Source organism: Arvicanthis niloticus, chromosome 25 (assembly GCF_011762505.2).
Source record: "Arvicanthis niloticus isolate mArvNil1 chromosome 25, mArvNil1.pat.X, whole genome shotgun sequence".
Lineage (NCBI taxonomy): Eukaryota > Metazoa > Chordata > Mammalia > Rodentia > Muridae > Arvicanthis > Arvicanthis niloticus.
In genome coordinates, this window is record NC_133433.1 from 41,408,476 (window position 1) to 41,420,601 (window position 12,126).

The following is a 12,126-nucleotide window of genomic DNA, read 5'->3' on the forward strand; positions in this document are numbered from 1 at the left end:
GATGTTTTGATTGTCTTTCTGACACAATGTAGAATCAGTTTGGAAATGTGTCTTCAATGGGAAATTACCTAGATTAAGTTGGCCTGAAGTCATTCCTGTGAGGGATTTTCTGAATTTGGGTCACTGGGTTTGAAAGACTTACTGTGAATTTGCACTGCCTCATTCTTGGGCTGGGCCCAGGGTTATTGCAGTCTGGACTGACTGTAGTCTTAGCATGCATGCATTCATTGTTCCTGTCTGTGGATGACCTATGGCTAGCTACCACAGGTTCCTGCTCCTTTGTTTTCCCTGTGATAATACAGTGTAACTTGGACTTTGTAGCTAAACAAACCATTTCTAAGTTAAGGAAAGAAAAATCAGGGAAACTAATGAGTGAATTGATAAAATAATTGAAGGAAAGTTTGTATATTGAAACACATCAGTTACTTGGGCTAGAGAGATGGCTCAGCAGTTAAGTGTTCTCACTTCTCTCTTGGAGGTTCTGGTACCAATCCAAGCACCCATACACACACATACATACAGGAAAGATACTCTTTCCCTTAAGAGAAATAAAACAATTAAAGTCAGTTATTCTTAATATTAATTTTTCATTAAAGGTCACTGAAGAAGCTGATAAGCAGAAAGTTATCGGGTTGCGATCAGCAGAAAACCTGAATGACAGTTGGTTGCATTCATCAGAAGACCAGTTTCAAAGTGTGGTTCATGCTTCAGAAAATGAAAATCACAGTGCAATTTGTGTATCAGAAAACCTGAATCCTAATTTGGCAAACACATCAGCAAATAAGAGTCAAACTGAGGTGCCTGAAAACCTGATGAACAGTGTGGTTCATGAAGCAGAAAAACCGAATCAGAGTGCTGCAGCCCTAGGTCTACAAAAACAGGATGGACAAACTGAAGAGCAACCTGTTCCTGTTGAGGAGAATCAAGAAGATGATGGGTAAGGCCACCGTGGTATTTAACAGTAGATGTTACTCTCTAGTAATGCTCATAGGAATGCTGACCACGTTGGATACTTCTTAAGCATAGCACCATCACACTTCCATGATTATAAGATGCTGATAATCAATCATATGTTATGTTTTCCAATTTGGTGGACATGTTTTTTTTTTTCTTTTTTTGTAAAAGACAACCACAGTTGGCAAACTCATGTGACAACTAACATTCTAGAACCTGGGGTAAAAGGGAGTTTTGATTGGAAATTACAATTGTAAACAATGTCTTGACAGTGTCTTTACAATATAGCACAAATTTATTGACTTTGTGTTCTTTAAGCATAAAAGTTTTGCTTCTCTGCACTAACCTTTTTCTTGACCTGTATTATTTCTCAGTACTTGTAGAGTGTGTCAAGGGAGCTATCCATCAAATGACATCTACTGAAGAATATTTATAAAGTACATGTACACACACACACACACTACACACACACACACACTACACACATGCACACACATACAATATTCAGACTCTCACAAAAAACCACACACTCCCACATATAAAAATGACAGCAGTCTCAGGAATAAAACTATTATATGTAGGAAAGCAAATACAGTGGTTTTGCACTTAATTTCATGGATCCATTTATTGATGCAGTTTTCTCACATTAAGGGAAGTGAATGATTATTGACAGTATGTTATTTTATAGCTCCTATTGCCTGCTGATAAATCAGTATAAGTTCAATCTCACCCATTTCTTTATGATATGTGATTTATCGTCAAGAAAATATTTAATTAAATTTTCAAAATCCTTACAATTATTAAATATAGAACACTGAAATCTCCACATTTATTTATTCTTTTTTATACAGTATAGTAAAAAGATCCACTTGGTTGGTATGAAGAACAAATAGATATATTAATTAGGATATCAAAACATAGTTTCAATAGATACAGAAGCCATTATCCAATTAAAAATGGTTATATGCTGGGCAGTGGTGGCACATGCATTTAATCCCAGCACTTGAAAGTTGGAGGCCAGCCTGGTCTACAGAGTGAGTTTCAGGACAGCATGGCTATGCAGAGAAACCCTGTGTTGAAAAACCAAAAAAAAAAATTGTTTATACAGATTCATCAGTAATTTTTGATATGGGCCAAAGGTTTACATTCATTATCTGATTCTGTTTGTTGTTAATACTAGAAGAAGATTGTTAATATCAGAATTTCTTTAAAGCATAGGTTTGAAAATCCATAAGTTATTGTTTGATTAAAATGAATTGCATAACCAGTTTTTAATGTTGACATGTTTTATTCATTTTCTTTAAAATGCAATGTTAAATGAAAGTGCATTTTGAAAACACCTTTTTCTCTTCAGTTATCCGTTTTATGCAAGGTTTTTTAATTTAATCTTTGTTTGATGGTAAGTACCTAGCATCCTTAACACTATAAACTTGAGAAATGAGGATTGCCTTAAGGTTTTGGTCAGCCTGAATTTATAGTAGGACAGGCTCAGGCAGAGATACATAGAAAATCCAAATCCATCTTGACACTTAACACACAGACAACACACACAAACACACACACACATACACACACACACACACACACACAGACATTCCCCCCACACACACACAGAGAGAATCTATATGTCATTGTGCCTATCTTTATTTCTATAACGTGTGCCTTAATAGGTTGTATACGTTGCGCATTTAAATGTGAAAACCATTGGAGAAACATAGGCTAAAAAAGCAGCAAGACTCTGTTTCTCCTCCAACTATTTCCACTTCATTAAAGACACATGGGAAGCTTTAGTGTTTACTAATTCATGTGGACTGGAATTGGTAGGACGTATATAGAAAAGCTGAATGCAGTTTGTAAATTTTATGTTTTTATAGCCCCTGGAACTCCTCCCAGAAAAATAACGTATCCATTTATTCTTAAATTTCCCACATTTTTCTTGCAAATGCACAACTGTTTCATGGGACTCACTGTACCATTTTGGACAAAGTGAAGCCATGAGTTCTTTTTATATGCATGTTTGATTTAAAAACGATGATGACTAATTCAGTGTTGCAAAACTTACTTTTGCATGAATGACAGGGTTGGTACATCTCTCTGCCTCTGTCTGATTCTCAGACCATTTTCAGTTCAGAGAGCAGAATTATATGAGTCAGTAACTGGACACCAGTGCAGTCTCCAGGAAAAGTTTTATTCTTCCCCTCTACCAGTGGGTAAACAAGGTTTCCAGGCACCCTCATGTTTCTGTCTCCCCAGTGCTGGATCCCTAGTACACACCGCACCACATTTGGTTGTATTTTTTTGTCCCTCACAACTTCTGGCAAATCAAACTCAGGTCCTCATACTTGCAACTTGGGGACTTAACAACTGAATGATTGTGTCAGTCCATGTCTTTTTAGATTTCGAAAATAAAAGTGCTACTTAACAGTTTCCTCAACACTGAAGAGGCTGAGCCAGGAGAACTGGCAATTTGGGCTGTGAGATACTTTCTAAAGAAAAATCTAGTTGAAAATCTCACATTATTAGGTATAGTTTTTACTAAAGTGTGATGATAATTTATGGTCATCTATTATTTCATTGAAATCTACTTGAAGATGAAAATTTTGATAGAGTATTATGGAATAAATTATGGTTCCAGAATTTCTGAGCATGAATTCTCATACTCAGAAAATCTGTCACCTGTTCATATGGGCTTTCTGTGTCTAATTCTTACAATTATAGAATCTGAAATATGTTGTCTTTGGATTTAAAACAAGTTTAAAGCAAGTCTAATGCTTAGGACATTAGGGTGGTAATTACATAGTAAGGCCTCAGAACAGCTAACCCTTTCCATTGTTCACAGGTATTTGTTTGATGCCTATCAGGAGTACAGTAGTATTAATAAAGTAGGTTTTTACTAAATATGAGTGAGACTTTCTTTTGCTGAGAATGACACTGGAAATATTGGTGTATTTACCTGTATCAAACAAGGCATAGGATATTATGTTTTCCCATTATCTTAACTGTTATAATACTTGACCAATATTTATTATTTTAAAAATTATTACTATTGTTATCAGTATTTTAAAATGCATGTACACGTTTGTGCTTGTAGTTGAGTATGCAGATGTGAGTGCAGGTGGCTGAAGAAGGCACAGGTATTATATGTCTCTGGAGCTGGAGTTAGAGTTGGCTGTTAGCAACTCAAAGGCATGGGTTCTGGCTACTGAACTCAACTCCTGTGTAGAAGCAGTACCTGCTGCTAACTGGAGTTTTGTTTCCAGTTGTACGTTCCATTTTTTATGATTGTATTAGTGGTGTCAATTGTATATCAATGTTCCTCTTCTTGTCTACAGCTTATTTCCTTTGTAGAAAAACATTTTATTTGTAATACCTGGTAAGTTTTATGAATAGGGAGAATATACTTTTTGTTTTTTATTTTACAAATTTAATATTTATCTGAAAGGATTTTATGTTTTTGTAGGTCTTCAAAGAAAACTTCCAATGGGAAAAAAAGGTATGGGGAAATTAATTTTAAATCATATTTAGTTTGGTACAGTACAAAAGTCAAAGAAATATATTATAAAGTGACTTAGAAATATAATATAAAATAAAATAAAAATTAATATTTTTTCTTATATTCAAATATTTATTTCCAAGACATTTTTTAAAGCCACTAGTAGTAAAGGTGTTTTTCCTGCCAGGCAGTGGTGGCCCACACCTTTAATCCCAGCACTTGGGAGGCAGAGGCAGGCAGATTTCTGAGTTCATGGCCAGTCTGGTCTACAGAGTGAGTTCCAGGACCACCAGGACTACACAGAGAAAGCCTGTCTGGAAAAACAAACAAAACATAACAAAACAAAAAAGGTGTTTTTCCTTTCAAAACCAGGTCTTTCAGAAGCATCTTGCTTGATACTTATGTAAACATGGGCATCTGTCTCTTCTTTATATTTAGTATATAGGGTGCACAATGTGAAGAGATCTGAAATTGCTAATATTCATTTTATAGGTCAAAGAAGAAGGAAATCATATGTTTGACCTTAACAAACTACTCTCATCATCTGAGGGAAAAGTAGAGGCCTGTGAGATATGCAGTTATGACACTATTTTGCACCTTATTGAACACCTCATGAGACAGAACAAAGGTAAAAGTTTTGCATGCAGTCTCTGTGTGTGCTGTTGACGAGGGTGACTGAGTATTGCCCATGACACAGGCATGCTTGATATGAAAGAAGAGAAAACTAGTCTCAGCAGGAGCTGCCACCAAGCTTCTGAGCTTCAGAGAGCAAGCATGACACTGTGGCCTTGGGGTTGTTACACTAGACTCACGTGTTACAACAAAATGGAACAGGCCAGTCAGCCAATACATTAAACTGGTAGGTTGTGCCTTTTTGTTACTAGTATCTTTATGAGACTGAAGGATTGCAGCAACTCTCTAGAGTCACTTTGGTAAAGGATGCTAAATCTCCTCATGATGGCTCTGCCATACAGTATTTGAGGAGGCGCTCTGAGACCCCAGCTTTGTTTTATTGCCTCCTCTCTTTTACTTGCCTTACGTTAACATTGTCTTCTGTAATTTTTAAAAAATGTTTTATTTTTATTAACTGTGCGTGTGTATGCACGCGTGTGTGTCTGTGTGTGTGCATGCGCGCACACACCTGATTGTGAGCATCTGTTTGCATGCACAGACTAGAGGAAAAGTTCTGGTGTCCTGCTCTATCACGGAGGTTTAAGGTAGGTTGACACACTAACACCAATAATCTTGTCTGCAGCTCTCAGAGGCTGGGCTTACAGGCACATGTGTAGTCATATGTGCTTTTTGTGTAGAGATTTGAACTCAGGTTCTCATGCTTGCACAGCAAACATCCATATACACCGAGTTAGCTCCCTTAAGGCTGATGTATCTAATTCTTATTTGCTCAGATGTTGATGAGTGTGGGTATTAATGTATTTGTGTATGTGTGTGTTTGTGTGCTCATGCATGTGTGTATGCTTATCTGTGTGTGTGCCTGTAATGTGTCTTCCTCAATTGCTCTCAACCTCATTCCTTTTGAAATAACAACTCTCACTGAAGCCAAAGCTAACCACTTCAGTTAGGTTAGCAGGCCAGTGAGCTCCAGGTATCCTCCTGTCTGTGTCTCCCCTTCATTAACATGATGGGAGGTACCATCATGCATAGCTTAAAAAAGTAAACAACAAAAACAACAACGACAACCAAAAACAAAAACTACCACAAACCTGCTAAGTTTTGGGTACTGGAGTATAATTTCAAGTTAGAATAGCTTGCATAACAAACACTTTAATGACTGAGAAATCTTGTCAGACCTCATCCTCTCAAATGATGTAACAACTTTTTATAATCTTAGATTTTTAATAAGCACTTTAATAAGGGTTCTCAAATGCTTCAATCACCTATTTAGGCCACTGTCAAAAGGTAGGGGAAAAAGTTTGGAAATAGGACAAGTGGATGTGTACCTGTTTAAAAAGTAGTTCTTTGGGGGTGATTCTAATCTCCACAGTCAGGATAACATCAGTTCAGTTCAATAGTTCCAGGATACCAACAGTCCAGTACAAAAGTGTCACCTAACATGAGTCAGCAATGGTGGCATGATTCAACAGAAAATACCAAGCCTCCCCTTAGTCAGCAGAGGCTGCTGTAGACTACTGGCAATGTGCCTCTTTACACTCTGACCAACTATTTCTTGTTCTCACTTCATGCCTATGCATCTCTTCCATTAGGACATATTCCTGCATGCTTATTCGACATTAAAACTGTGTTTGAGCTAATACAATCTGAGTCTGTAATGTCTGTTTTTATGTCTTTCTTGTCTTCTCCACAAGGTTTTGGGCTAAACACCTTAACCTTCTTCTCTTTTTATCTGCAGATTGTACCATGTGTGGGTCCTCAGTATTCCTTTCTGCAGTGTATCATAAGTTTATGTGAATCTCTAGTCTGTTTTATTTATCAAAAATACTACGGTACTTCAATTGTTCTTTTCCCCCAATGCAGATTCTGACAGCTTAGTGAAAATCTGGCGTGCGGTTTGTTCACATAAAATATCAATGGAGTTACAAAAACAAAATATTGAACGACTCAAAGGAATAAAGAAGAGTTTTAAAAATGAAATTCCTGCACTAGAAAAGGAAAGGTTTCAAGTGGAGATTAAAAAGACTAATCTGCAGGCAGAGCTGCGTGCTATGAGGTATGTCCCAGGTTTAGAGAAACATTTTAACTGTTTACATTGGAGGATAAACAGAACATTTCTAGTTTGTCACTATCTATTTAAGTGTTCTGGAGGGGGAAAATTTTTTTCAGATTTGGGGTTTATTATTATTACTTTTGATATATATCTTTATGTAGTCTAGGGAAGCCCCAAATTTGTGATCTTCTGGTCTCAGTTGTTTGATTTTTGGGTAACTGGTAACTGCTTCCTCTATGGCTAAATGAGAGAATGTTAGCCTTGTAGAATGTGAAAATAATATAATCAACAAACCTTACTAATTATGACTATTTTCCATGAATAAATAAATATATATATATACATATATCCTTTGAAATCACACTTTTGATATCGACAGAGAAACTTCATATTTTTTGTGAGACAACAATTAAAGTTTTAAAAGATATTTTACAATTATGCTGCAAAGAATACAGTTTCTTAAAAACTTCTCTAAATATTGAATTATTGAATATGTATTTGAATAAGTTCTTTAAAATCAATTTATTTAGCTAAAGGCTATAAATCATATTAAAGGACTTGGTTGATATAATTGTTCCAAACAAAATTTATGTTAATTTAAAATTCCACTGATGGAATATGAAGCGATAGTTTTCTTAATCCAGAAAATGTCATTTAGTATTATGCTGCTTTGTATTGAACCTGGACTTCTCCATGCAGTAGTAAGATATCACTCTTCCATAGAGAAAAACTTAGATAGTATTTCATTCTCACACGCACAAAGTAAAAAATGATTTCTAAATAGATTATTCAACATTAATTCATAGAAAAAATTCAAATTTGCATGTTGAGAGACATTTGATACTTTGTAATTAATTACTAGGTTTATCAAGGGATTGTAAAGCTATTTAGAAATTATAAAATAATTGACAGAGTAAACTGAAAGAAAATAAAATAGAAATATAAAAATTGTGAGAACACATTTGAGATGGCTTATATGATTTTTGTTTCTAATACTGTTCAAAATGCTTGAAAAAATTTCAAATAAGCTTCATTACTTTGTGAGTTATTTTAGTGGATAATTGTATTTTATGAAGATTAAAGTTTACTTCTATGAAATTTATAAACTTTAATTATAATTAATATTTTTATTAATTCTTGGAAATTTAAGATAACCTATTTTAATTATTCATTCTGTATACCACTAGTTCTTCTCAACCTCTGGGTTGTGACCCCTTTAGGGGTTAAGTGACCCTGTTAATGGGGGTCACCTAAGACCATTAGAAAATATTTACATTATGAAACATACAATACATAAAAATACATACATTACAAAACACAATATAGTAATATTATAATCATGAAGTGGAAATAAAAGTAATTTGATAGTCAGGGATCACTACAAGATGAGCAACTATATTAAAGAGTCAAAAACATTAGGAAGTTCAGAATTTAAGACCCACCCAGCCAGAGACCCCACCCAGCCAGATACCCATGCTCCAGTCAGTTTGCACCTATTTCCAGAGCAGAGCCTGTGCACTGAATTCCCACCCATTAAGCCCCCACCCAGATGCAGCTTGACCCTCAGGAGTTCTGAGATCACAGAATCACAGGCTCACAGAATCACAGGATCACAAGCTTCCAAGAGGGACAGACTCCAGTCAGAGACAGTGAGGCCAATTAATGCCAGAGATAACCAGATGGCCAGAGGCAAGCACAAGAACATAAGCAACAGAAACCAATACTACTTGGAAACATGAGAACCCAGTTCTCCCACCACAGCAAGGCATTGATACCCCAACACAGCTGAAAAGCAATATTCAGCTCTAAATTCTCATCTCATGAAGGTGATAGAGGACTTTATGAAGGACACAAATTACTGCCTTAAAGAAATACAAGAGAACACAGGTAAACAAGTGGAAGTTTTAAAAGAGGAAACACATTAATCCCTTAAACAAATACAGAAAAACACAATCAAACACAGGAAGGAACTGAGCAAAACTCTCTCACAGTTTGAGGTCCTGCAGTTATAGGTATTTCGCATTATTTACCAACATAGATGTCAAAATGCTACTTCATGAGAACTGACTTTAATTGAGTCAGGAATACTGATTCCACAGTATCATATTTTCACATCAGTGCTTGTGATGCTTCCCATAGTCTCATCTGTTACTTCCTGTGTAAGCTGAGAGATCCTTAGTGTACTCTGTTACATGTTCATTCCAGCCAAGCATTACTAAGAAATTAACCTATATGTTAATACAAAAGTACAAAATGGCTTGCTCAATGGAATTAGTGAACATCTATGATGTGGTATGGTGTGTTGATGGATTCATGCTCCTCATATGCATAGTACTGTATGGTGATCAACATACTGCAACTTATGTAAACTCATTGTCACACTACCTAAAAGATGATCAGCTGTAACCATATTAATGCGCACCACAATTATTGTATGTAGCTCCCATTGTGATGAGTACTCTTTGAAGGGTTTTATTTAAAGTTGCTAATTCAAGTAGCAAATTTCATGTCCATTTTTCAGATGAAAAAGTCAACACCACAAATATTACCTTGTCTGAGCCACAGTACATTATGTATGTTTAAAGCACAATGAGGTGGATATATAAACAAAAGTCACTTTGGGGATTTCTCTACTTATCATGCTTGGCAAATTTATCCAAGGACTGTGCAGTAGTCCTTGACTGTGGGCCCTTAAATATCACTAAAATTACTAAGATAATGTGACCTTAGACATCGTGAACAATGACATTCGTACTACAGTAGTCGAATGACATTATAGGTGTAGCTTTACACAGGCATAGCAACATGCAAAAGAAGTGCTGCTTATGTTCTAACTTAACATCACAATATGCAGAGAAGACATTTTGATCCAGAATGTAACAAAAGTTATTTCTCCTGATTCTTTACAAAATTTCATTGCGGTTCATAGGGCATGAGACATTCAGTCCATCATGGTGGGCGTGTCAGTGGAATAAGTCTAGGGTTAAAGCTTCAGAATATTGAAACATAGTGACTCTTTGAGATTCAAACTATAAAACTCTTCTTCTGACGCCCACAGTCTTGTGGCCATCTCACAAGGCAAAATTTATTTAGTCGAAGTTCAAAGACCAGATAATCTTAATAGTTCCCACTATTAAATTATTATTATTCATAATGCTATATTTGTATGAAACTCAAGTCCAATTCCTAGTTTATAAAATATGAAAATTATATATGTTTTTATCTCTATTACCTGAAATATACCAAAAGGCAGTAATAGGAAAATATTAATGAATATTATGCCAAGTGCAGCCTGAATCCCAGCAGGACAAACATAGAAAATGCATGCTCCATATACACTGTCTGAGTACATGGTGATACCACCTATGCTCCTCTAGGACTGGGCAGCCCTGCCTCTTCAGCACCTTTTAGCACATGCGGTATGATTCTTGGGACAGTTCCGCTCATTTGCTGGTTGAATCTCCTATTTCTGACATCTGCAACATTCTATCACTTCTTAGTATCTCAACAACTTAGGATTCACCTCCTTACACATCAACCACTCAGGTGGTCTATATATGAATGCTAACAGGTACACATGGCCTTGCATCACTGTCTTTTCTCTGCAAAACTGCTTCATCCCACCTCTGCCATGTAATGCTTGCATTTTGACACATACTGCAAGATCACCACCACAATGGATACTACTCAGTGGTTTTGCAGCTTAAGTAATACCAAGGCCTGTGGACACAGGGCAGCCATACATCCAGACTCACTTCCCTATCTGACTTTTTGCAGCAGAGTGTCACAGAGGCATCTTCAAGGTGCCCTTGAGAGTCACTGCTATCCTAAAGAATGCACTTCCATTTTGTTCTAGTTTTATGCCCCAACATTTGAAGGTTGGCCTTGTCTCAAAGGCAACCCTGTCAATGCAAAGCCCTCTAACCTGTTTCCAGTGTGGCTGAGCCTTTTCCTTTTAGCCATCTTGTCTAATCTTTGTCTACTTCCACCAGGATGATATCCCATTTTTTACTGAACTGCACAGTTTTCAACCCACATGTTTACCCTTTTCACTCTTGAGTATCACTATAAGTAAAGCTAAAATCATGAGCATTAAAAATGTGACAGACCAAACTGTAATGATTTTTGGAATATTTCCTTCGCTAAATAACCTTATCCACTACTTTTAAACCCCATATCACTGAGAATTTCAGGCATGGATCCAGATTCCTGGACAGAATCTAACTAATCTAATTATCCGTGTGGCCTCAGGGCAACTCTCTAGAAGAATTCTTTATTCCACCTAACAGCTTATGATGTGCATTTTTGAAAATGAGTTTTCTGGTCTGATGAACTCATGTAACTAAGAGTGGCTCATTAGTCCAGGCTCATTTTGAGCCAACTGTAAACCACAGCTCCCAAGTTTTCCAAATGCTGACAAATCAAGTCTCCAAAGTCTAAGAAGCACATGGTCAATTTGCTCACAGAAGGGATGATCTGGTACCAACTTCCTTTTTAATCACTTTCCTCACTGATGAGGTGATAGCTCAGAACTCAGATGGATAGAGAAAAATGGTATTGGCTTAGTGTTTCAGAGAATCTTTAGTCTATCATGACTAGAAAGATCTGATGGCAGTGGTTTGTCTTTGGCAGCAGTACCACTGGGCACTGTCTACCTAGTGCTTCTTTTAATTGCATGAGGTACTTTATGAACACACGCAAACTGCATTGTGAACTTGGGACATGAGGGTAACTCACAGAGGTCTATAATGAAAGCACTAAACCTGAATAGCTCTAGTGTTTTCAAGAAAGCAATGAAGAAAGAGAAATTGCATCATTCACAGTAATTACACATTTTTAAATCAGGAAAACTTCTGGTTTTAGTTACTTAAAATTCATAGTTTATATTGGTGGATGGTAATCACTCAATGTGCACATGCATTGTGTGTGTCAAAGTTTGATACCCACTAAGATGAAAAAATACATATTTCCTCAAATTACCTTTAAAGTTCATAAA